We start from the raw sequence: 24,336 nt of genomic DNA, 5'->3' as shown, positions 1-24,336 counted from the left end.
TGGGACGTGGGAATCAGAGTGGAAGGCTCAGGTGGCCAAGACTGGGGGCTTGAATGCATAAGGGCAGGGGGAGGTGAGTCAGTTACGCACGTTAGGACAACCCAGGAATCAGAGCACAAGGTTCGGGGACAGAGGTGCACAGCCTGGGGAAGCAACCCAGGTGCACCGAGGTGGGAGAGGCAGCTACAGGGGCCGATGGAGGAGCAGATCATCTCTCCAGACCAGGGCCGGATGTTGCTTTCTCAGGAGGAAGGAAACTGCAAGTCAGGCGTAGGTGTGGGGAGCCAGGTGAGCACCAGGGCAGGTAGAGAGCTCAGCATCAACATCTGAACTTCAGGGTTGCCTGCTGAAAAGGTCCTTTCTGGGAAGCACCCTGAGGCTCTAAGTCTAAATCTATCTCCCCGGTCTCAACCAAAGAGGCTGCAGCAGCTGGAAAGGGGCCTTAAGGAATGGTCACCTAATCCGCTCCACCCAGCCCAGACTTTTCAGCTCTCCCCCCAGCAGCAAGGGCTCATCACAGTGCAGCCAGGTCCTCTGGCTGGGCCTCGGGGCAGCACACTCAGTTCACTCACCATAAAAGGCATCTGCAGCGCAGGGACCAACTGCCACCCTTCGAATGTGGGTGACACATCCCAGCTTCAAAGTGCTGTTTCAGGACTTGTTCAAACATCCTCCTCACTGAGGCCCTGGGGACCGGACCATGATTTCACATCACCTCTCCTCCCCTCTGCTATTCCTCAACCCTACTTACTTGTCTCCTAAAAACTCAGTATTATCAAGCACCCTCTACATTTTCCTTTAACTATGACGCTGTGGTTAGTGTCCCAATAGAATGCAGGCTCTCTGAGGGTAAGGACTGTTGCTGTCTTACACTCTGCTCACTCCCCAGCGCTTGTTGGAACAGTGCCTGGCACACAGTAGGCTCTCAAGAAATACTTGTTGAATGAATGACCTTCAGAAATCCATCATCTCATTGGCTCTTTTGGCCCTCCTATCATTAAGGTTGGCAAGACAGGTATTATTTTTATTACTTCACCCATATATATGAGGGAATAATAATTACAGTACTAACAGCCAACTTTATTGAGCACTTCCTATGTGCCAGGTCCTGTGATAAATGTCTCACACCCATAAATCCGATCAATTCATCTTCACAACAACCCTAGGAGGTAAGTGCTATTAACCCGATTTGACAGATGGGGGAAATGGGGTTCAGAGAAGTAAGGTAACTTGCACAAGGTCACACAGCCACGTGCCAGGCACCACGCCAAGTGATTTATGTGGATCCGGTCATTTAATGCATATATCTGTCTTGCAAGGCAATAACTCTATTTTATGTAAAAGGAAACTGAGGCCCAGAGAGACGCAATGACTTGACAAAGGTCACCCAGGCAGCAAGGTGCAGAGTCCAGATGCTACCCCACATCTGTCTGAGTCCAAACTCAGCCTCCTTCCCGCTATGGCCACCTGGGCAGGGAGCTTCCCACCAGAAGTGAGCATTCAAAGGGACCTGAAATCAGAGTGGAAGAGAAGGTGAGTCTTGAAAACAGTGGCCTAGGTCCCAATTCCTTTCTTGGGTTAAAATGCCTGTGGGGAGTCTTCCATCTCTGAAATCCACATGTAACAAACACCCACTGGTAATACATACCAAAGCATTGCACTGGGCTCAGTGGTACCTGGCTGCAGAGGTTAGGGAGTCAAATGCATTAAGTAGCATCCTACTTCAATTTCTGTCAATAACTATCCAAGGATATTCCTGGGCTCACCAACCAGTAATTTTCATTCACACTTTACAGAATTGAAATGCCTTTGGGTGCTGTGAATGGATGTCCCACGTCCCCCACCCGTGCTGCCCATCGTACTCAGAAGGATGAGCTCCCATGAGCCAATGGCTTCATTTTATTGTCACAGACCAGGAGTGGCTGAGATAGACAAGTGGTCCTTCCTCTGCCTATTGTCAGAAAGAACTGTCTGAGATCAATTGTTCTAAAGCAAAAATCACTTGTGTTTGGCAGTTGTCCTCTTAAATTTAACGAGTTTATATTCAATAAGTCTATACAGCAGGGAGCTTAACTTAGTTACTTGGGGGATGTTCTGCACCTGACTCCCCAGGCAGGAAGCCGCAAGCTCTACCCCGGCCCTCCTCGGGAACACTGGAGAATTTCTCTCCGCTCTTGGAGGGCCCTGTGCTGGCCGATAAGAAAACCTTCCAGACCAGAATCATCACACCAGGAATAGAACTGTCCATCTGTTCCTTTGTAGGAACAGTCACAGGACTGGTTTTGAAGAAAAAACCCAGGGCCCTTCTCCATGTTGAAGTGAGAAGAAAATTTTCAATAGGGTCTTCAATTCCCTCAAAAGAAGGCTTTGAGGGAATTTGCATTTCCCTGGGGACAGAACCCTAGACAAAGAGTTGAATGCTAGTAGTTTATTTGGAAGTGATCTAAGGATACGTGGGAGGGGGGAGGAAAGGGAGCCAGGGAAAGGAAGGCAGATGATAAATGGGTGCATCGCCAAGCAAATTGCCACTGTAGGCAGGTGGAGCTCAATCTGGCCACTGCCTGCTGCTGGGGACCTCTGGGAGGTAGCGTGGAACCTGCCGCAGTTATCCCAACTGCCGGGAGAGGAAGCTGGGATCCTGGTGGATCCATCCTCGTCCTCGCCTCTGTAGCAGGAGCTGCAGGTATTCTCAGCGAGCAGCCTGGGCTTGCGGAGGAATCTAAAGGGATATACGCTCAGCTAAGGAGTGCTCAAGACAGCCCACGGGGGAGAAGAGGAAATTATTAACTCCCACCTGCGTTGATTTGCATCTCATCCTTTTTAATTACCTATTTTCGTGTATGATTTATTACGTACATAGCACACTGACCTGGGTGTGCTTGTAGACAGTCTGTAGAGGATAAATCACATTTATTGGGATGCATGCTAAATTTTGTTACTAATGGGCGATCATTGTCAATCAAAGAAGCCTGGCGATCACTGCTGGAACTTAAGTGGGAGCTGACTCCATCCAACTCAACACCTGGATGTCAGGTCTTGCCAGAGATGGTCGCCTCAACTGTCAGTCGCCCAACACTAACCCAAAGTCTGATGGAGAAAAATGGCATTTTGGAGAACAGGCGGAAGAGCAGGCTGGCCACTGATGTCTCCAGTTAATTCTCCGATTTATCCTTGATCAAGCTGTGCACTCGGACCTCACACCTAGGCTCCTGGCTCGGTTTTGTCGTTACGTGTTCTGTTATTACGCCTTCAGCTGACAGAAAAAACAGACAGGATACCAGACACATCTTAGGAAATCTGCTACTGCCATTTGTTAGAAGGATGCTGTCTTTCTCAGCATCTTCCTCAAAAAGCCCCAGATGAAAAAATGATTTTCAAATGACAGGTTAATAAAAGCTTAATTTTTGTCCCAGAGATACTAGGGTGATTTTTTTTTTCCACAAAGGTAAAAGTATATAACTAGTAGTATTTCTCTTTTCCCTTTGGCCACCAGGGAGTTCAGGCCAATTATAGCACCTGTAATGGACGTCATGACTTAAACATAGCATTCTCTTTTTCCTCCTAGGAAACATTATATTTCTAATTTATATCTTTTCTTCATCCTGAATTCTTTGAACAATAAGTTAACTATCTTATTATATAATTCTTGTAAACAACTTCAAATTACTTTCACGGAATGAGATGAAGTAGTTACTAATCTATCGATTAAAAATTAAGCCCTGCCAATGATGGTCCAAACAGCACTTCTGGACACGAAGAAGAAACATCAAAAATGCCCTCCTGAGTCAGCGCCATGATATTTCAGCCACTGAGTCTGCCTTGGACTTGAGGAAGAGGAAGGTCCTTTGCTCCACCTCCACGATGTCAGCCTCAAAAGGTGAAGGCGCTTGAGATTCAGGGTCTGGAGTGGGGCAGGGTCTGGGGTCTGGGGTCCGGCCAAGGGGCTCCGAGCCTCCACACCTCTCTGACCCTCGCCCAAGTGGAATCACCGCTCCTTTTGTTTTCATTTGTCCCCTGAATCAACTCCTGGCCTTTCTGAGCAACTGACTATAAACCCACATCTCTCTCCAAACTCCCCTGAACCACTTCTTTGAACTTATCCTAAAACTTGTCCTTTCCGGTCCCAGGCCAGACCCCTTCAGTGGGTACTAGAGAGCCAGGCTGCCTCTGTCTGTACAAATTCTGAATCCAGCCCCAACAGCTGCCACCCTTCTGGACTGACAAGGCCATCTCTAGGCATTCTTTCCACCCCGCCCCCTCGCCCCACTGGCTCCCTAGGTGGGCAGAGGAGGGGAGAGGAGGCAGGGATTGGGAGTGGCTCCTGCTGCCTGTCAGGAAGCCCAAAGCCAACCTGAGGGAGGGCTGAAGGGAGGAAGATGGAATTCATGAAGCAGCACTTGGCCAGCCTCTGGCTTCAGCACCCCTCAGACACACGCAGGCCGCAGGCACACACACAACACACAGACACATGCACACACATGCACACATCCAACACACATACACACACATGTACACACACACACACACCAGAAAACACCAAGGAAGCATGACCAGTGGAAGCTGCTCTCCAAAAACACCACACATCAGAGGGAGAAGGAGAATGGGACAGGGCACAAAGTCACACCTCCTGGGTCTAATCCCGCGCTCCACAGCTCACCCTCCAAGGGGGCCTGGACAAGCCTGGCACCTTCTCTGAGCCTCGATTTCCTTATCTATAAAGCAGAGATAAGGATCCCAGCCTATCTCACAGAGGGTGGATCAAATTGAAAACGCTGCCCAAAAGGGCTTTGAAATGGATAAGGAATCACACAGAGAAGTAGCGGATTGCTCCTGCAATCGTTCCCTCTGAGAGCTAAGTGGCCCCAGAAGAACCAGGGAGAGAGTGAGCTTCAAGATCTGGGGCAGGGTGGGGCCTGGAGTCCCCACCTCCCTGCCCTTTGCCCAGAGAGAATCACCACTCCCTTTGTTCTCATTTGTCCTCCTGAATCAACAGGCTTGAGTCTTCAGGGAAGGGGTCTCCAGGGGTCATCAGGAGGTCATCTGGTCCCTCCCCAGGCTCCATGCCTGGTGTCCCTTTGCTGTCACTTAACTGTGTGTGTGTGTCTGTATGTGAATATCCCTGTGTATGCATACGCATGCACGTGTGTGTCTGTGTGTGTGTGCACGTGTGTCCTCCAAAGCTTTCCAATGGGGGAGATTTCACGTGTGACTTAGCATGGTGACCACAACGGGGACAGTCATTATCTGTAGTGGCTGAAGCCCCCATTTACAAAACACCTACTGTGTGTAACCAGAGCAGCCTCATCTCCCTTCCCCCTGAGACCCCTGGATTCCTCCCATGGGTGCAGGCCCTTCAGATCTCTGGGGCCCACCCCAGCTGAGACAGAAAGGACTTAACCAGTCAACCCCGTGCCAAGGAGAGTGGTCCCACCATCAAGAGCCCCCTTGGCCAGCCTGGAGCCTCGACCTTGTTCCCTGGGTACAGCAAGGGATCCTGCTCGTTTTCTGGGCTTGAGTGCTGGTCTCAGGCACCGCTTCATAGCCTCTTCCCTCTAAGGACAGTTAATCCAACGACAGAACCCCCAGTGCTGGCCCACTTTTGTCTGCTGCCTTGGACCTCCGAAGCTTACCTGCCTCTGGGATTCCCCCTCTGGGCTCTGTCACTTTCTGGCCATTCCACTGCCCCATGTTGTACCTCACTGGCGGTCCTGTTGGCCTGGGTCCCTACCTGACCTTGGCTGCCAGCTCCTCTGGACATCACGCTCTGCCCTGAAAGGACCAGGTCCCATTCCCTACCTGTGGCTGCATCTCTGTCCCCAGCCTCCACCCCCAGGAAGGGTGGTTCTGCCCTCCCGGACAGTCTGAGTCCCATCCTAGCGGACCAATCTGCCCTCCCACATCCACTAAAAGCCACAGAAGGACTCTCCAAGGTACAAGCAGACCTCATTTTATTGTGCTTCGATTTATTGTGCTCCGCAAACGCTGCATTTTTTTACAAATTGAAGGTTTGTGGCAACCCTGTGTCGAGCAAGTCTATCGGCATCATTTTCCAACAGCACCTGCTTACTTTGTGTAAGGTGCATACGTAGTTTTTTCAGACATAATGCGATCGCACACTTAACAGACTACAGTATAGTGTAAACATGACTTTTATATGTACCGGGAAACCAAAAAATCTCTGTTTATTGTGATACTGGCTGTGCTGCAGTGGTCCAGAACCCAGCCCACAATATCCCCGAGGTCTGCCTGTATTGGGAGGTTAGGGGTTAGAGGCACGCTCCCCTGTCCTGGTGCACCTCAGGTGCACAGCCAAGCGTAAGAGCAGGCGCGGCCTCTGGAAAGCCAGATGACAAGGCAGGCACTGGGTATCTGACAACAAAGGTGCCAAGTTAACGAGAGGGATCACTGGGGCTGGGCCACCAGGGAGGTGGCAGAGGAAGCAGGACCTGATCTGGGCCTTAAGGGGTAGAACACAGTTGGCCAAAGAGGGTGGGAGGGCTGGCCTGGCAGCAAATGGCTGTCAGAGCAAAAACCTGAGGGTGGGAAACTGTAAATCACTGCATCGTTCATTCATTGGTTTAGTCATTGACTGATTCATTCATTCATTCAGCAAATATTCACTGAGCACCTACAATGTTCTAGACACTCTCCATGGCACTGGGCATATTGTGGTAAATAAAGAGACAAAGGACCCATCCCCGTGGAGCTCTCTCTCAAGGGGTTACGGCTACAGATGAGGATGAAAAGGTAGGTGGAGGCCAGATCATGGAAGGCCTTGAATGCCAGGCTGAGGAGGTTGGGCTTTATCTTGCAGGCACTGGGGAGCCCTTGAGGGTTTCTGAGTGAGGGTAATGTGACATGCAAAGACATAGGAAAGACTGAGAATCACTGACGGTCAAGACAGACGTAAAGTGCTTAGCCCAGGGCCTGACGCACAGTAGGAACGTAGCGTGGAGCTGTTCTCGTGTCCTACCTGTGCAGCTTCCGCACAAGATGTGTACGCTTGTCCCCAGCCAGACCCGATGGCTCCCAAATGCCAGCACACACTCAGCCGTCTGTTCACTTGGTCCTCTCTGCCTGGGATACCCTTGCCAACATCCATACGGTCACGAAAGGTGGGAGCGGATGCAACAGAGGAGGGCGTGGATGTCAGTCAGTGGGGAGCGAGATAGGGAAACAGGAGGCCTGAGGCTGGTGGGAGGAGCCTCCTCTCATGGACCGCTGTCCGCTTCCTCGGGGCCTGTGGCCCTCTAGCCTGCGTCTAAACACACAGCTGTCAGAGCCAAGTATGAATTCCAGAACTTGCTGGGCAAACTCCAGCTGCGTTCACTGGAGCAGGGCTTCTCCCGCTGGTCTCCGGGCCTCAGCCCTCTCAGGCTCCCAGCAACCTTAATAATGCAGTGGGGGAGGAACTCAAAGGCCTGGCAAGGCCTAAATATAGCCAGCCAGGCCGCGTGCAGAAACGCTCCCGTGAATTTACTTAAGAGCAGAGGTTGGCATGTTCCACTGGGGACGGCACTTTGTTTCCGGATCAAGCCAGCCAGCCTGAGTCTGATGGTCCCTCGGAGCTTTCTTTAAACACAGAGAAAACATTCAATGATTTTCTGCAAAAGCCTCGGCATGAGAGGAGACAGCTAATGGGAGGTTGGAGTCAAAGGCTTTTCCTGGTCAATGCTCTGCAGGACTCAGGTGAACTTATTTGCTAAGAATCTAAATCCCTCCGGACCAAGGGCAGGCTCCATGCCAACCAGGCATGTGTGTTCTATCAGAGCTCTGCTCCCTGTCACTGGCGGGACTGTAGGGTGAGGGAGGCAGGGCAGTGAAGACCAGGCCTGAGATGAACCGTCCGCGGCCGCAGAACACACGCCAGAAGGGCAGTGGCTTTGCTGTGCTGAGCGCCTTAGGAGGTGGGGACAAGCCTGTCTCCATGTCACAGGAGAGAACACTGAGGCCTGGGAGGGCCTAAGGAACTCGTCCAAGGTCATGTAGCGAGCCAGGTGCAGCCAGGAGTTGAACTCAGGGCTACCTGTCCCCAGAGCACTTCTTAGGACCAAGACTCTGTTCTACGGCCCCGAACCACCAGCACTTTGGCCCTGCAAGCCCGTCTCTTCGCTGAGATGCCCCCCCCGCCTCAGCCCAACAGCGTGCCCACTCCCCACCCCAGCCTGCCAGCTGCCCGGAGTTCTGCCTTTCAGAGCCTCCTGTCCATTATAGAGCCTCCTCCTTGCTGAGCCTCACACATGGAGGCTGAACTCGGAGTCACCTCGACTCAGCAAACAAGCACGGGAGGCCCCACCATGCACGTGGCTCCGAGATGCTATGTGCAGGCACCGTGTGAACGCTCTTTCATGTGAGATACGGTGTGTTAGTTTTTTTTGTTTTTTTTTTTTTTTTTCCCGGTAACCGGGCCTCTCACTGTTGTGGCCTCTCCCGTTGCGGAGCACAGGCTCCGGACGCGCAGGCTCAGCGGCCATGGCTCACGGGCCCAGCCGCTCCTCGGCATGTGGGATCTTCCCGGACTGGGGCACCAACCCGTGTCCCCTGCATCGGCAGGCGGACTCTCAACCACTGCGCCACCAGGGAAGCTATTTAGGTCTCCCAACGAGGGAGGTACTATCATCACACCCATTTTGCAGATGAGGAAACTGAGGCCTAGAATAGACAACTTACCCAAGATCACGCAACCAGTAAATGACAGAGCTGAGAGTCAAACCAGACAGCCTGGCACCAGACTCTGTGTCTCTAACCACGGAGCTCAGGTGCCAGGGAGAGGCTGAGCAGGGAAGAGTTGTTCCTACCCGGGGGACCTTGGAAAACCTCCTGGAGGAGGTGGGAGCTGACCTTGATGGATGTTGGCAAGGGTATCCCAGGCAGAGAGGACCAAGTGAATAAACGGCTGAGTGTGTGCTGGCATTTGGGAGCCATCGGGTCTGGCTGGGGACAAGCGTACACATCTTGTGCGGAAGCTGCACAGGGAGGACACGAGAACAGCTCCACGCTATGTTCCTACTGTGCGTCAGGCCCTGGGCTAAGCACTTTCCAGGCATTTTCTAAACACTGTCAACCACACGTGGTTGGTCCAATGATTACTTCTTCACTTCACAGTTGAAGAATGGCAGTCCTGCAAAGAGGTGAAGTGACTTGTCCAAGGAGACCCAGGTAGCGGGCTGAGCATGGTAGGAGCCAGGCGAGGCTTCTGAGGAAGGCAGTGATGGGACACAGCCCTCATCCAGCCTTCATTGTGTGGCAAACCAAGCAGGAAGCCAAAGGAAGGTGGGAGTGGACCTGTGACAGGAGGACCTGGGACCTGGGAGCCACCCAGCCCGCACCGGGGGCTCAGCTGCTCTTTACACCCCTGGGTCCCTGGTGGGCCAGGAGCCCCAGAAGTGGGAGCCATCACCATAAAGGTTAATGTGCCCAGTGCAAGCTTCCCCGAGACTAACACACCGTATCTCACCTCCACTTCTCATTCCATCCTTTGACCACTATGCACCTCTCCTCCCTGCACCCAGAGCACCCTGGGTGGGGAGGGCTTTGCCTTCTACTATCAAGGGGACTTCCAGAGGGATAGTAGAGAAGGGGATATCCCTCCTCTCCTCTATATCCCTCCTCTATATCCCTCATGGGGATAACAGAGGACACAGTAGAGAAAAAGAGCAGCCTTGGGGGTCAGAAAGCTCTAAGGGCAACTCCTGGTTCCACCCCTGGGGAGCTGCGGGGCCCTGGGCAGTTTTCTTCATCTGTCTGAGCCTCAGTGTCCTCATCTGTACAATGGGGGTGAGAAGCCCTACTCCATGGGGTCTGTGTGGGGACTGAAATGGCTGCAAGGGCACCCAGGGTGGTGCCAGAGCACAAGGCAGATGATGATTAAAGAAACACCATGTGGGGCTTCCCTGGTGGCGCAGTGGTTGAGAGTCCCCCTGCCGATGCAGGGGACACGGGTTCGTGCCCTGGTCTGGGAAGATCCCACATGCCGCGGAGCGGCTGGGCCCGTGGGCCATGGCCGCTGAGCCTGCGTGTCTGGAGCCTGTGCTCCGCAACGGGAGAGGCCACAACAGTGAGAGAACCACGTACCACAAAAAAAAAAAAAGAAAAAGAAAGAAACGCCATGTGAGCATAGTGGCGGTCATTGCAAAATGCTCTCAACTTTTCTGTACATTTCAAATGTTTCATAATTAAATGTTGGGGAAAATAAATACCATATTTTCTTCCCTGGATGCTGCAAACCCAGCATCAAACTCAAACAAAGCAACCCACCTAGATGCATCTTTCTGGCTCTTTCACATGGGGAAAGACACAGGGTTTGGGGCAGGTGATGGTGAGAGCCTGGGGATGGCGCAGGGCTCTGTGCTCTTACTGTGTCCCCCACCCGACACCTGGGTGAGGGATGGCCCAGCTACCAGGTTTGATCAGAGCTCCACTGCCTCTAATAGAGCCTGGTCAGAAAACTCAACCTGCTGATTTCTGAGAAATGTCAGGGAGATGAATGATGGCCCATACCTTGCCCCTGAGTCAGGTGAGAATTAAGTCTTTATCATAGAATTAGTGCAATGAGATCATTCCAGCCCATCTCTCTGATTCTTTCTTTGGTAAAAAGGAAAAGGCAGCTGTGTTATAGTTAAGACCGGGCTCTGAAGTCAGATTGCCTGGGTCCAAATCCAATCTCTACCATTTATTCACAGTGTGACCTTGGGCAAGCTATGTGGCCCTCTGAGCCTCAGCTTCCTCATCTGTAAAGTGGAGATGTAATAATTATAATAACATCAACCTCAAATTGCTGTTGTGAGAATTACAGTCGACCCTTGAACAATATGGGTTTGAACTTCATTGGTCCACTTATATGTGGAGTTTTTTCAATAAATATAGTACCTGTATTTTCCTTCTATAGATCTTTAAATTAAATGTGGGGGAACATTTGTGTTTGATTAGAGATCACAATATGTGGAATCAAAAGAAATAGCATTGGAGTTCTGATTCTATCCAGACTGTTTCTGCTTCCTGCCCTGCGGTGAGTCGTGTATCAGTTCCTTTGTTTTAAAGGCAGAGATAGCAGTATAAGGATTTTCAACTGTGTGAGGGCCCATGCCCTTAACCCTCACATTATTCAAGGGTCAACCGTAATTAGTTAATGCATGTAAAATGCTTGACATAATGGTAAGCTTGACATATTTGTCAAACATAAAATGCTTGACATAATTTTTAACAGACCTTATTTTTTACAGAAGTTTTGGGTTCACAGAAAAAATGAGCAGTAAGTATAGAGATTCCCACATATGCCCTACCTCTACACACACACAGCCTCCCCCATTATCAACATTCCCTAGCGTGGCACATTTGCTAAAATCAATGAATCTACACTGACACATCATTATCACCCAGAGCCTAGAGTTTACACTAGGGTTCACTCTTGGTGTTGTACATTCTATGGGTTTTGACAAATGTACAATGACATGTATCTGCCACTGTTGTATCATACAGAAGAGTTTCACCGCCCTAAAGATCCCCTGTACCCCACCTATTCATCCCCCCCTCGCCCCAGCTATTTTATTTTCATTTGATTAAGGAAAAAAATGTCCACATACTTCGTTTCATATTGCCTAAGTGGCAATGGACTGAGGAAAATGGTGTAATGGGGGAATTGAGAATTTTAACTCAATGATCTCAAGAAAGAGGGGGAACTGAGGGAACTGAGGCTAGGGCAGGCTCAGTGACTCCCAGAGGGAGGGAGGTCCCCTCACCCTCCCATCCCAGATTCTCATGGAGCCTGGCTCTGTCAGCCTCTCCAGGCACAAGCCCCGGGGGGGCTCACAGAGCTAAGTCTGCATACAAATCATCTTGGAGGACTTCTTTTTCATTTTTTCCTTTTCATTTAAAAAAAGAATCCATTGAACTGGGGCTGAAATGGCAGTATATGTCTATGACTGGAGGCGTGTGTGTGCGCGCGTACGTGTGTGTGTGTGTGTGTGTGTGTGTGGTCCATTTGTGCATAGCCCATGTTACCAGAGTTCGGGGAAGTGTCAGGTTCTTGGAGAAGGAGATTTTAATTAGGTTAGAGTTGCCTCCAAAAAATACTAAAATTAAGTATGAATCCATAATGCATGGCTTCATAGCTAATGGTATGCAAATGGGGCTGGGCCGGGCCAGGCTGAATCAGGAACTTGGGTGATCGCAATAATTGGGAAAAATATTCCCTGGCCTGCAGCCACAGTCCTGAAGATGCTGATGGGAGGGGGCAGGGGCCAGGGCATGGGGGGAGGCAGAGCTTGGATAATGTCTCAATAATAGAGAAGAGGAGGCAAATGCTGGGACTGCTGAGCAGGGCAGGCAGCTTGCTGAGAGCAGCGCACGTGCTTGCTGAGAGCTCACCTACACCTGGGAAGAGAGGAGAAGCCGCATGAGAGGCCAGCTCTGCTGCATACCAGCTGCTTTGCAGGTGGTTGGGTTTCCCCGCAGCTGGGCCTTTGCAAAGCGGGTGGGTGTAGTGCAGGGGAGAAGGCCCCTCTGCAAATCCATGGATGTGAGTTTGGGCCTTGCCTCTCTCACCAGCCAGCTGTGTGACCTGGACGAGGCACCCAAAGAGAGCTGGACCTCTCTTTGCTCAACTTCAAATTAGGAAAGACGAACTCTACCCTTTCCATCTCCCAGAGCCGTCTGAGGGTCAAAACAAGCTGTACATACATTTAGAGCTCTACATATGGATACTTATTCTTTTTATTTTAGTGCTTATTCTTTTTTTTTTCTGTACGCAGGCCTCTCACTGTTGTGGCCTCTCCCGTCGCGGAGCACAGGCTCCGGACGCACAGGCTCAGCGGCCATGGCTCACGGTCCCAGCCGCTCCGCGGCATGTGGGATCTTCCCGGACCGGGGCACGAACCCGTGTCCCCTAGCATCGGCAGGCGGACTCTCAACCACTGCGCCACCAGGGAAGCCCTAGTGCTTATTCTTGAGAAGGATAAATAAGAGGTAACATCTACGGAAGTAGAAACATCTGAGTGCTTTCGGAGCGCCAGGTATCTGATCTCACTCGACCCTTTCTACAGGCTGGGGAAACTGATGCACAGAAAGTATGACTGATGGGAAGTGGTGGATGCAGGATTCAAACCCAGACTTTAAGAGTCTGAGAGCTCTTAAAGACACTCCTGGAATGAAGGGGGCAATATTCATAATCCCCCAGGACGGCCCAACAACCTGAGGACACGTGGTTACTGGCTGTGCACCCAGGAGTCACTGACCCAACGGTCCGTGTGCTCTCAGGCAGGTCACCGCACCTTTCTGGGCATCAGCTTTCCCATCTGCATCATGTTTATTCTGCTGGTCCAGGCATCTTCTAGGTGCTTTCCAACTCCAGAGCGCTATGATTGCATCAGGCGGTCCAGGACTATAGAAAGATGTCTGAGGCTGCAGTCAGACCAGCTCTGTTTAACCGTCTGTTCTGAAATCCTGAGTGATCTGCTTGACCTCCGCTTTCTCACCTGCAACGTGGGGAGGCAGGCGGCTCCCGCCTCGCCGCACTGCTGTGGAGCTAGTACACTGAGCAGTGCGTATCAGACACTGTTCTGAACACTTTGCACATGTTAGCTCATTTAATCCTCGCCAGCTACAAGCAGCCAACACTTATGTGGTGCTCGTATGTGCAAAGCACGTGGGGCTTAGCCACAGTAACCCCAACTATTCTACAACCCTGTGAGGTAAACACTGCTGCATCCCCATTTTACAGATGGAGAAACTGAAGCACAAAGAAGTTCAAAACTTGCATCCAAGGTCAAGAACCAGGACGTGACCCCAGGCAGCGGGTCCCAGTGTCTGGGCTCATAACCAACGTGGCTCCCCTGTTCCCTCCAAGGCCCGTGTCCTAGCCCAGCACTGGCCTTTTCTAAGCATGCGAATCAGGCTATTGTTATGTCTAAGGGGGTGAAAAGTTAACTTCAAACACCTGCCTTTTGGTAAGGATTCAATAAGATTACACATGGAAATCTCCCAGCACAGAGCAGGGTCTCAAAAAATGTCACGTGAATAAATGAAGGAGGGAAGTTAAGGGAAGACCGTGGGCCTGTTGTGGCTCCCGGTCCTTCCCAGCAGGGAGGCTGGTGCCGTGACTAGCTGTCACTCCCCCAGCAGGGCAGCTAATGATGAGGGGATGCCAGCAGCGGTGGCAGCTGTGGGCCCACAGTGCCCGTGACAGTAAAATTCTTCTGTGAGGCAGGGGTAGATGGGTCAACCCCCACCATGGAGCCCCCATGCCCTGGGCCAGAAGAATCCCGGCCAGTGAGCCCAGAAATCTCCAGACCCTGTCCAGGCAGTGCTGGCCAGGGCGATGTCCCCTGGGAGTGGCATAAAGGAGACAAAAGTGGGACGGGCACCGGCACCAAGGTTTTTGAGATGTGAAAAATGTAAAGTCCTTCCTTTGTGTGGGAATGAGTGCCAGGGGGCATTGCCTGTTGAGTTTTCATCAAAGCAATTTACTGATCAATACAGCTAACGTGGCTAGTTCAGTGATTTTGTGAAAAATAACCATGTGTTGGATGCGAAGAGCCCTGTGCTGGATTGCGGCGAGCAGGGCCGGGCAGGGCCGCCTGTGTTTTATGGCCTCTGGAAACTGCCCCTGGCAGTCTCATCTCTGCGGCTTTATCTTCATGACACCGAAACACTAGGATGGAGAGGAAGAAGATGGGCCAATCTTCCAGATGTTTTGTCTACCTGGCAGCAAATATCAAGATGTTTCTGGGCAAGGTCACAACAACGAGCCTGAAACCTTCGTGGCTCGGAAGAAGGTGATGGGTTAAGAAACACCAGCCCAGGCTCAGGTCAAAGGCCAGAAGGAAATGGAGCTGTGCATTTACTAAGCACCTACTGTTTGCCAGGCCCCGAGCTAAGTGCTTTAACACTTACCATGTTTCTCTGTATTTTCTGATGAGAAAAATGAGGCTGGTATTGTGTGCCCAAGCTCACAGAGCAACCAAAGGGTGAAGGAATGATTCCCGTTCAGATCTAACTTCAGGACTTGCCCGATCCAGACCTTACGGGTGTGACTTTGAACGAGTGACCTGGCCTTACTGAACCTAAGTTTCTTCATGGGCGTATGGGGAAGCCTCAGTTCTGCCCTGCCTGCCGAGTGCACAACTGAGAGTGTTAAACAAGACACAGAGGCGAACGCACTTGGCACACAGAAGGGAATTCCACTACTGCAGTCGGTGGTCTCTCTTCCCAGAATCCCGCAAAGCTCCTAGCCTGGGCCCAGACACTAACACACGTTGAATAATTCATCAATGGCGTGAACCATCGATGGATGGCCTGGTGTTTCATCCTCGAAACGTCTGGGTGATGGGTGTGTACCCTCCCTCCAGATGTGTGGGCCACACCTAGCTACAAACTCTGCCACAGGCTTCATGGACGGAGCCAATCAGAATCCTTGCCGCTTAACTCCCCACCTGCCCCCAGAATGATTAGGCACCTTTAGGCTTCCATGGGTTCACTTACCCGGATACTAGGGATTTTCCAGGAGACAGAAATCTCCCTGGAAGAGAAGCCCCTCTCCTGCAGAGAGCCCTGCTCCCCAGTGATGCAATATGGCTCCTCCACCACTGGTTCAAGCACATGCTTGGGACAGGCTTTGGTGAGGTCCCTTGCTGGGAGGGGACGTCATTCACCAAAAGCAGCTCCAAGGAAGGAAGCAGGGAAGGGAGAAGGAGGCTGAGCTCTGAAGCCTGAAAGGGCCAGAGGAACCAATGGTCTGCGGTAGGCGTGAAATGCGGGATGAGGCTGGTCAGCCCTGGGACGACCCCGAGCAGGGCTTTGGAAACCCACCTCCCCCACCACGTCTTATGCCACGCCCCACCCCTCGCTCACCAAGCCTCAGTCACGTGGGCCTGCTCTCTGTTCTCTGACCACCCCACACTCTTCCCCACCTCAAGGTCCTCACACGTGCTGTTCCGTCTGCCTGGAATGCTCCCCCTTCTTCACCTGGTGGATTCTTCCCATTCTCCAAGCCTCAGCCTAAAGGCCGCCTCCTCAGAGAGAACTTCCCTGATCCCAAACCAGAGTGGCTTCTCCACCGGCCTCGTGCACAGCCTTTGCTGCAATTCACAGCTATGTGTTTGCTTGTTTGCTTACTTGTTTATTGTTTGTCACCCTGAGTAGACAAGATCCCATGAAGAAGGGCATCTCGTCTCTTTGGCCATCACCCTAGACCCAGCACCCAGTCCACCTGGCACACAGTAGGTGCTCAACCAGCATTTATTGAAGGAAGAAGAGACATGAGGAGGGAAGGAGGGAGGAGGGGATAGAAGCCAGGCAAGATGAAATGCAGACCAACAGGGATGCGTGTGTCCACCTACAGAGTTCTTTTTCTGGCAGATTCCTAGACATCTCTTCACATGGGTCCCATTTAGATGATCTGGTTCCTCCAGGAAAACTGCCTCAGGTAACTCACTGAACCCCACCCTGTGCCAGGCTGGTACAACCTTAGGCATTTTACATATGGCCCTCACCCGCCAATAGGAGATAGACCACGCCCTGTGGCGTCTTTGCTGAGAAGCCGGAGATGGGCAGGGGGGAAAGACACACTCGTGGGGATCAGAATGAAGTGATCGCTGGTGGGTGTCTGGGACATTTGAACCTGCCATTTGGATGGTGAGGAGATTTTGACCCCACCAGGGAGCTTGGTCATCCCAGTACCAGAATCCATTTAGTCTCCCTTTCTTCTCTCTGTCTTTATTTCCATTTCTCTCTCTCTCTCTCTCTCTCTCTCTCTCTCTCTCTCTCTCCTCTCTCTCTCTCTCTCTCTCTCCCTCCTCTTTGTTTCTATCTCCTTGTCTCTGAGTGTCTCTGTCTCAATCACTGGCTTCCTCTTTCTGACTCACTCTTTATCTCTCAATAAGAATTCAGTCAGGACTTCCCTGGTACCGCAGTGGTTAAGAATCCACCTGCTAATGCAGGGGACACGGGTTCAATCCCTGGTCCGGGAAGAACCCACATGCCGCAGAGCAACAAAGCCCGTGCACCACAACTACTGAGCCTGCGCTCTAGAGCCCATGAGCCGCAACTACTGAGCCCACGTGCCACAACTACTGAAGCCTGTGTGCTCTAGGGCCCACGTGCTGCAACTACTGAGCCCGCCATGCTGCAACTACTGAAGCCCGTGCACCTAGAGCCCATGCTCTGCAACAAGAGAAGCCACCGCAATGAGAAACCCGTGCACTGCAACGAAGAGTAGCCCCCATTCGCTGCAATTAGAGAAAGCCCGTGTGCAGCAACAAAGACCCAGCACAAGCAAAAATGAAAAAAAAAGAATTCAGCCACATTGACTCATTCAGGGATTAAAACAGTGGGGTCAAAACGGGGTCTAAACATCCTGTGCCCATCTTAGCATCAAGGGAGTGTGAAGCCCAAGAAACTCCTACCCTCATTCTCTTAGGACTCTGGATTCAGAAATCTGGAAAAAATTACCATTTAAAAAAAATGTATTGAAATATAGTTGATTTACAATGTTGTGTTAATTTCTTCTGTACAGCAAAGTGATTCAGTTATACATATATATACATACTTTTTCATATTCTTTTCCATTATGGTTTGTCACGGGCTGTTGAATAGAGTTCCTTGTGCTATACAGGAGGACCTTGTTTTTTATCCATCCTACAAATAATAGTTTACATCTGCTAATCCCAAACTCCCACTCCTTCCCTCCCCTACCTCCCCTCCCGCTTGGCAACCACAGGTCTGTTCTCTGTATCTGTGTGGAAAAAGTTACTATTAAACAATAATGGATTCTTAACCACTGCGGCACCAGGGAAGTCCTGACTGAATTCTTATTGAGAGATAAAGAGTGAGTCAGAAAGAGGAAGCCAGTGATTGAGACAGAGACACTCAGAGACAAGGAGATAGAGAGAAACAAAGAGGAGAGAGAGAGAGAGAGAGAGAGAGAGAGAGAGAGAGAAATGGAAACAAAGACAGAGAGAAGAAAGGGAGACTAAATAAACAGAAATATACTTTCTCTAAGTATATAGAGACATCCTAGGGTGAGACAGCTAAGGGCCAGGGCTCGGAGCCTGACCTCCTGGCTGGAATCCAGGCTCTGCCACCTACTGGCTTCGTGATCTCAGGTGAGTCCTTTCTTCACTCTGAGCCACAATTTCTTCATCTGCAAAATGGGGCATTGGGAGGATTAAAGAATGAATACAGGGCTTCCCTGGTGGCGCAGTGGTTGAGAGTCTGCCTGCCGATGCAGGGGACGCGGGTTCGAGCCCCGGTCCGGGAGGATCCCGCGTGCCGCAGAGCGGCTGTGCCCGTGAGCCATGGCCACTGAGCCTGCGCGTCCGGAGCCTGTGCTCCACAACGGGAGAGGCCACAACAGTGAGAGGCCCGCGTACCACAAAAAAAAAAAAAAAAAAAAAAGAATGAATACAGAGAAGGGCTCTCTGGCATAGTGAGCGCCCAATAAATACTGGCTATAGTGTTTTCCTGACTTTAGTCTACTAGTTCTCTCTTTGTTTGTTTGTTTTTAGTGCGGGCCTGTCCCCTGGTTTGGGGCAATGGGGAAAGGTAGCACTGTCTACCCTGAGTAGGACAGAGAGGAAAAGCCCTATCTTCCTGCAGGTCATGGGCTAAAGCAGAGACCTCAAGGGACAGACAGAGCCTGTAGGCCTCTGAGAGGCCCCCGCCTGCACTATCGTCTTGAAAACCCAGCAAGGGGACCTGAGCCTCACGCTGGCCTGTGGTGGAGCCACCTCAAGCAGGCCCAGGAAGCATGGAGCCTGAGGGGGTGGTACGTTTCATGGTCCTCTTTTGGTTGTAAGCATCAGGAAGTGGAGACACCGGATCCGCTGACCCACAGGCAGGGCTGATGACCCCAGCATGACCTCCTTGGGGCTGGGAAGAAAGAAGGCCATGCAGACAGACCTTCACAGAAGCTGAGCCCCCAACCTGACCTCCAGGTCCGCTGCAATTTCCAGGAAGTCGAGCCTTTCAGTTCCTACAGTGGGCAGGACTGAGCTTGGCCCAGGGAAGTGGCCTCGGGCACCCTCCCAGGTGGTATCAGGACTAAGTCCCTCCTCATCCCCGCTGCAACATCCAACACCATCAACCAAGGACACTTTCCCTAGAAAGGGACCTGCTTCCAGGCCCAGGAAGGCTGGATGTCTAGATTCTCAGACTAGAAGTGTGTTTGAGTCTCAGGATCCCAGAGTCTGGATTTGGGGGGATAAGCCATATACCCAAAGCACATCGCAGCAGTCAGAAGGCAAAGCCAGCCCCAAGTACCAGGAAAGTAAGCACCCCCATTGAGTCCAGAACTTAATCCACTTGTACAGAAAGCTGGAGGGTCTGCAAAGAAAACATCTCCCAGATGAATCTGAAGCTTCCCATTGCCACCTGGTGCCAGGGGGCCGACGGAACAATGAGATCTCAGGATCTGGGTGAGGGGAATTTACAGACACTGTTCTAACTCCCCCTCCAAAAGCCGCTCCTGAAAACGTCCACAGGGGACTCTTTGACACCAGACAGCCCACACTATCACTGTAGGTGCCCCCCGCCCAAGGCCTGGCCAGGACGAGGGTGCCCAGCACCCCATGCCTGCCTGGGTTGGGGTCACATCCTCTCCCCTTCATCCCCATTCTCCCCCAAACCCCACCAGAGCAGAAGTGGCAGCTTCGCAGAGCCTCCTACTTTGCATCCCACCTCAGAGCCTGGAGGGGGATGGGAAACGGCATATGTCTGTGTGGCCTATTATCCAGGCCCAGTTCGTTGCTGGGACTGTGTCGGAGTGACGGGCCCGTGGCCGCTGCGAGTGCTGCAGGGAGCGAACAAGGACAGAGGCTGTTAAGATCCCCCGGCAGAGCTCTGATGCCCACACCGTGTCCCGGCGCCTCAAAGACATCGTACAGCGAAGGAACCATGGCAGACTTCCCTCTTGGCCCGTGTTAACTCTGGGTGATGCTACCCTAGAGATACACAGCACCAGCTCGTGGAGCCAGGGGTCAAAAGAAGCAAGGAAGAAGCAGGAGCGTCCTGAATGTGTCACTGTCCACAAGGGGTGGAGGTTTCCCACCCGGTTCCATCCCATCTGTGACTCTGGAATTCAATTAGATTTGTTGGGCACTTATTAATTGCTTACTGTGGGCGTTGCTTGGGGCAGCTGCTGGGAATACACAGGGAATGGAGCTGGAGCCAGGCAGATGGGTGTTCGAATCCCAGTGGCGACACTGTCACTTACTGAAGGGGTGCCGGCTGAGATCCTTTCCCTGGAAAACGGGGAAAAGTACACCCACCTTAGGGCTATGGTGAGGGTTAAAAAGAGATGGGGGGGAAAGAAAAAAAAGAGAGAAAAGGGCTCAATGAACAATAGCTGCTTTTAGCATATGATAAATAAGAATGACATAAGGTCCTTGTCTATGAGAAGCTCCTGGTCCAGGGGACACAGTGCCCGCAGGAGCCAAAAGGAAACATAAAGCGAAGCAGGGCTGGTGAGAGAGAAACATTCGAAATAAACGGCCCTCTTTGTCTTCTGTTTACTCCTGATAATAAACACACAGGTACACAAAACATTTTACTTTTTCTTCTCAACTCTACTGCAAGAAAAAGGGCACCACGCACGACAGTCAATGGCCCTGGCACAGGGGAGGCACACTAAGGAGAGGTGGCGGCTGTGACATGTGGGGAAAAGAACCTGGAAATCCATCAACCTGGATTTTGTATAAAACATCCCCACTTTTTTTTTTTTTTTTTTTTTTCGCGGTACGCGGGCCTCTCACTGTTGTGGCCTCTCCCGTTGCGGAGCACAGGCTCCAGACATGCAGGCTCAGCGGCCATGGCTCACGGGCCCAGCCGCTCCGCGGCATGTGGGACCTTCCCAGACCAGGGCACGAACCTGCGTCCCCTGCATCGGCAGGCGGACTCTCAACCACTGCGCCACCAGGGAAGCCCAAACATCCCCACTTTTGAATGTGGGCTAACTCACTTAAAAAACTAATGGAACTTGCAATTAAATTGATGGGCAGTGAGGGCAGAGCCTAGAAACAGAGTTCAGAAAGAGAATCCCTTGAATTCCAGGCCACAGAGTTTGTCTTCAAGAGTGTAAACTATCAGAAGGTGTTGTAGTTTTAATAACAAGATTTGAAAAAAGTCTGAGGCAAATACAAGAGGACTACAAGCCTCAACATTATAAGTTCTGAGGTCATGAGGGAGAAGAGTGGGGAAGTAGGTATTTCGGCACCGATGAAGGGGGCTAGAGCAAGGCTCCAGGGAGGCTTAGGGACGGTTGTAACCCACTGCCTGGGTGCATCAGACAGGCTTTCTGGAAGAGGCGAGACGTACAATTGCACATGAGGTATGAAAGAGAAAGAGAAAGAAGAAACTCAGCAAGAGGCCAAAGAAGGGAGGGCACAGATGGGGAGCACAGAATAGAAGCACGGGAGTCAGAAACAACCCTACCTGCCTTGAGCTGGTAATGGTTCTGCGGGTGAAGTGGCTTCTGTCTGGCTGGGTGAAGGGAGGGGTCTGCCGGTGGCTGGGGACTGGGCAAGCCAACCACAGTGTGAAGACCTGAAGGATGGGGGTCTTGTCATCCACCCTCGCTGCCCAAAGAGGGGGTACTGAGGGCTGTCCTTGTATTACTCGCAGCTGCCAGGAAAGGGCACCCAGGGAGGCCAGAGAATCCAGGTGCCCTGGCTAGAGGAATGGGGGATGGGCCACGTGCATGAGAAAGGGGAGGGACCGGGCTAAGAAAGTCCTGGCCTGGAGGAATGGGAGCCAGAGCTCCTCACGGACTGACAGAGCTGGGTAGAGCCTTGTCCCAAGCTGGTTTCCCTACCCAGCCCGCTCACCCCATTTTCTCCCCAAATCCTTATAAAGAGATTCAATAAATACTCCCGAGCACCTACTATGAACTGGGCACTCTGACAGGTCTCTACGTCCCTTATTTAAAGTAACATCAGCAATCGTGACGACGATGATGATGATATCGGCCACCATCTACGGAATGCTTCCTCTGTGTGCCTCACCCCAGGTTCTGCCTCCTCATCTACAAAGTGAGGATAAAGTCTTTACCTCTTACATCTGCTGCATTAAGTGACCGGATGCCTGGGAGATGCTTAGCACAGTGTCTGGCACGTTGTAAGCCTTTGAGGGGAGGGATCGCTATTATTATTTTCACGAATATAGTAACCTTTCGTCAGCTCAGAGTGCTGGAAGCAGAGCCCAGCCAGATCTGCGCAGGGCTGCCACTCCCACCCCTGCTGCCATAGTCCTGGGTATCAGTGACCCCTGCACCCGGCCTGCAGGCTGAGGTCTCCCTCCTCCCACCACACCTGCCAAGGAAAAGGAAGGCAGCTCCACCCGCAGCGGGAGAAGGGGTTTCAGCTCAGCCACAGGGAAGCTCCTGGCCCCTTGGAGGCTTCTAAGGGAAAAGCCAAGACCAGACAGAGCCCATTTCTCGAGTCTCCCTGCCAGGCTGTCAGAGAGACCAAAGACCCACTGAAGGCCTGGCTGGGCAGAGGCTACGAGGGGAGCGGCCACCACCACCACCCCCGAGGAGTGCTCGCTGCCTCCAGGAGACGCAACACGCCTAGGGTTGTCTGGTCAAACCAGGGAACCATGAAATGGGGCTGGAGGCCCAGCTGAGCTCGCAGACAGCGGATGTGGCATCCATCGATGGAGGACTCAAGAAACAGATGTGTGGGCTTCCCTGGTGGCGCAGTGGTTGAGAGTCCGCCTGCCGATGCAGGGGACGCGGGTTCGTGCCCCGGTCCGGGAAGATCCCACATGCCGCGGAGCGGCTGGGCCCGTGAGCCATGGCCGCTGAGCCTGCGCGTCCGGAGCCTGGGCTCTGCAACGGGAGAGGCCACGACAGTGAGAGGCCTGCGTACCGCAAAAAAAAAAAAAAAAAAAAAAAACAGATGCGTGGCCCCGGGAAGGGTGGCTCATGCCCGTCATGGCCTGGCCTCCAGTGCTCGGGCCTGGGGCAAAGGGGATGCCCCGGCTTCTGGGGAGAGCCCTGGACCAGGAAACAGGACATTTGTTCTTTAACCAACCCTCCATGCTACATCGTCCTGTCCTTTCCTACCTGGACTATTTAAACAGCTTCCTGATGCCTGTCCACCTGCCCCCAGCTTCCAACCTTACACCTGCAGTCACATCACATGGCCACTAGGATGACTTTTCAAAGCTACAATCTGGTTTTGTTGCTCCCCTTCATAAAGTCCTCAATGGCTCCCCAGTGCCCTGGGGCTAAAGTTCAGCCTGCTTACCTTGGGTTATCCAGCCTTCCATACCCCCACTACTCAGGCCTTATTTGTTTAACATGCCCTCTGTTTGCTCCATTCACATCGGACTTGCTTGAGTTTTTTAAACACTAGTGTCAAACATATGAAATTGCTGATACTTGACCATGTCTGACCTCCAAAGCTCATAGAGTTTCAACTTAACACAACTGTCTGTGCCTTGGGCATTTGTACGTGCTGTTCCCTCTGCCTAGAACATACCCCTCACTCCTCCCCATCGCCATCACCTAACCACCGCTTTCTCTTCCCTCAGGTCAAAGCACAAATGTCACTTCCTTGGGGCAGCCCTTCCTGATGTTCCCCTGGCAGCCTGCACTTCCCTCTGCAACACACTTTGAGCTCGTAATGACTCTTCTTTTAAAAAATTTTATTTATTTATTTTTTATATAGCAGGTTCTTATTAGTTATCTATTTTATACACGTTACTGTATATATGTCAATCCCAATCTCCCAGTTCATCCCACCACCATCCCCTCCCCACTTTCCCCCCTTGGTGTCCTTGTTCTCTACATCTGTGTCTACTTCTGCCTTGCAAATTGGTTCATCTGTACCATTTTTCTAGATTCCACATATATGTGTTAATATACGATATTTGTTTTTCTCTTTTGGACTTACTTCACTCTGTATGAGAGTCTCTAGGTCCATCCATGTCTCTAAAAATGACCCAATTTTGTTCCTCTTCATGGCTGAGTAATATTCCATTGTATATATGTACCACATCTTCTTTATCCATTTGTCTGTCGACAGGCATTTAGGTTGCTTCCATGCTATTGTAAATAGTGCTTCAATGAACACTGGGGTGCATGTGTCTTTTTGAATTATGGTTTTCTCTGGGTATATGCCCAGTAGTGGGATTGCTGTGTCATATTATAATTCTATTCTTAGTTTTTTAAGGAACCTCCCTACTGTTTTCCACAGTGGCTATATCAATTTACATTCCCACCAACAGTGCAAGAGGGTTCCCTTTTCTCCACACCCTCACCAGCATTTGTTGTCTGTAGATTTTCTAATGATGCCCATTCTAACTGGTGTGAGGTGATACCTTCGTAATGACTCTCTGATGTCT

General features: G+C 51.5%; 1 protein-coding gene across 1 annotated transcript in view; it reads right to left on the bottom strand.

The window, feature by feature from the left end:
* GRIK3 (glutamate ionotropic receptor kainate type subunit 3) overlaps positions 1-24,336 on the bottom strand; it is a gene marked incomplete at both ends in the record, with an annotated part of 233,303 nt that overhangs the window by 192,929 nt on the left and 16,038 nt on the right. The window lies entirely within an intron of this gene.

Source organism: Leucopleurus acutus (assembly GCF_964270905.1).
Source record: "Leucopleurus acutus genome assembly, chromosome: 2".
NCBI classification, from domain to species: Eukaryota; Metazoa; Chordata; class Mammalia; order Artiodactyla; family Delphinidae; genus Leucopleurus; species Leucopleurus acutus.
Note: the sequence above shows the minus strand (reverse complement) of the source record. Positions and strands in the feature narration are given on the sequence as shown.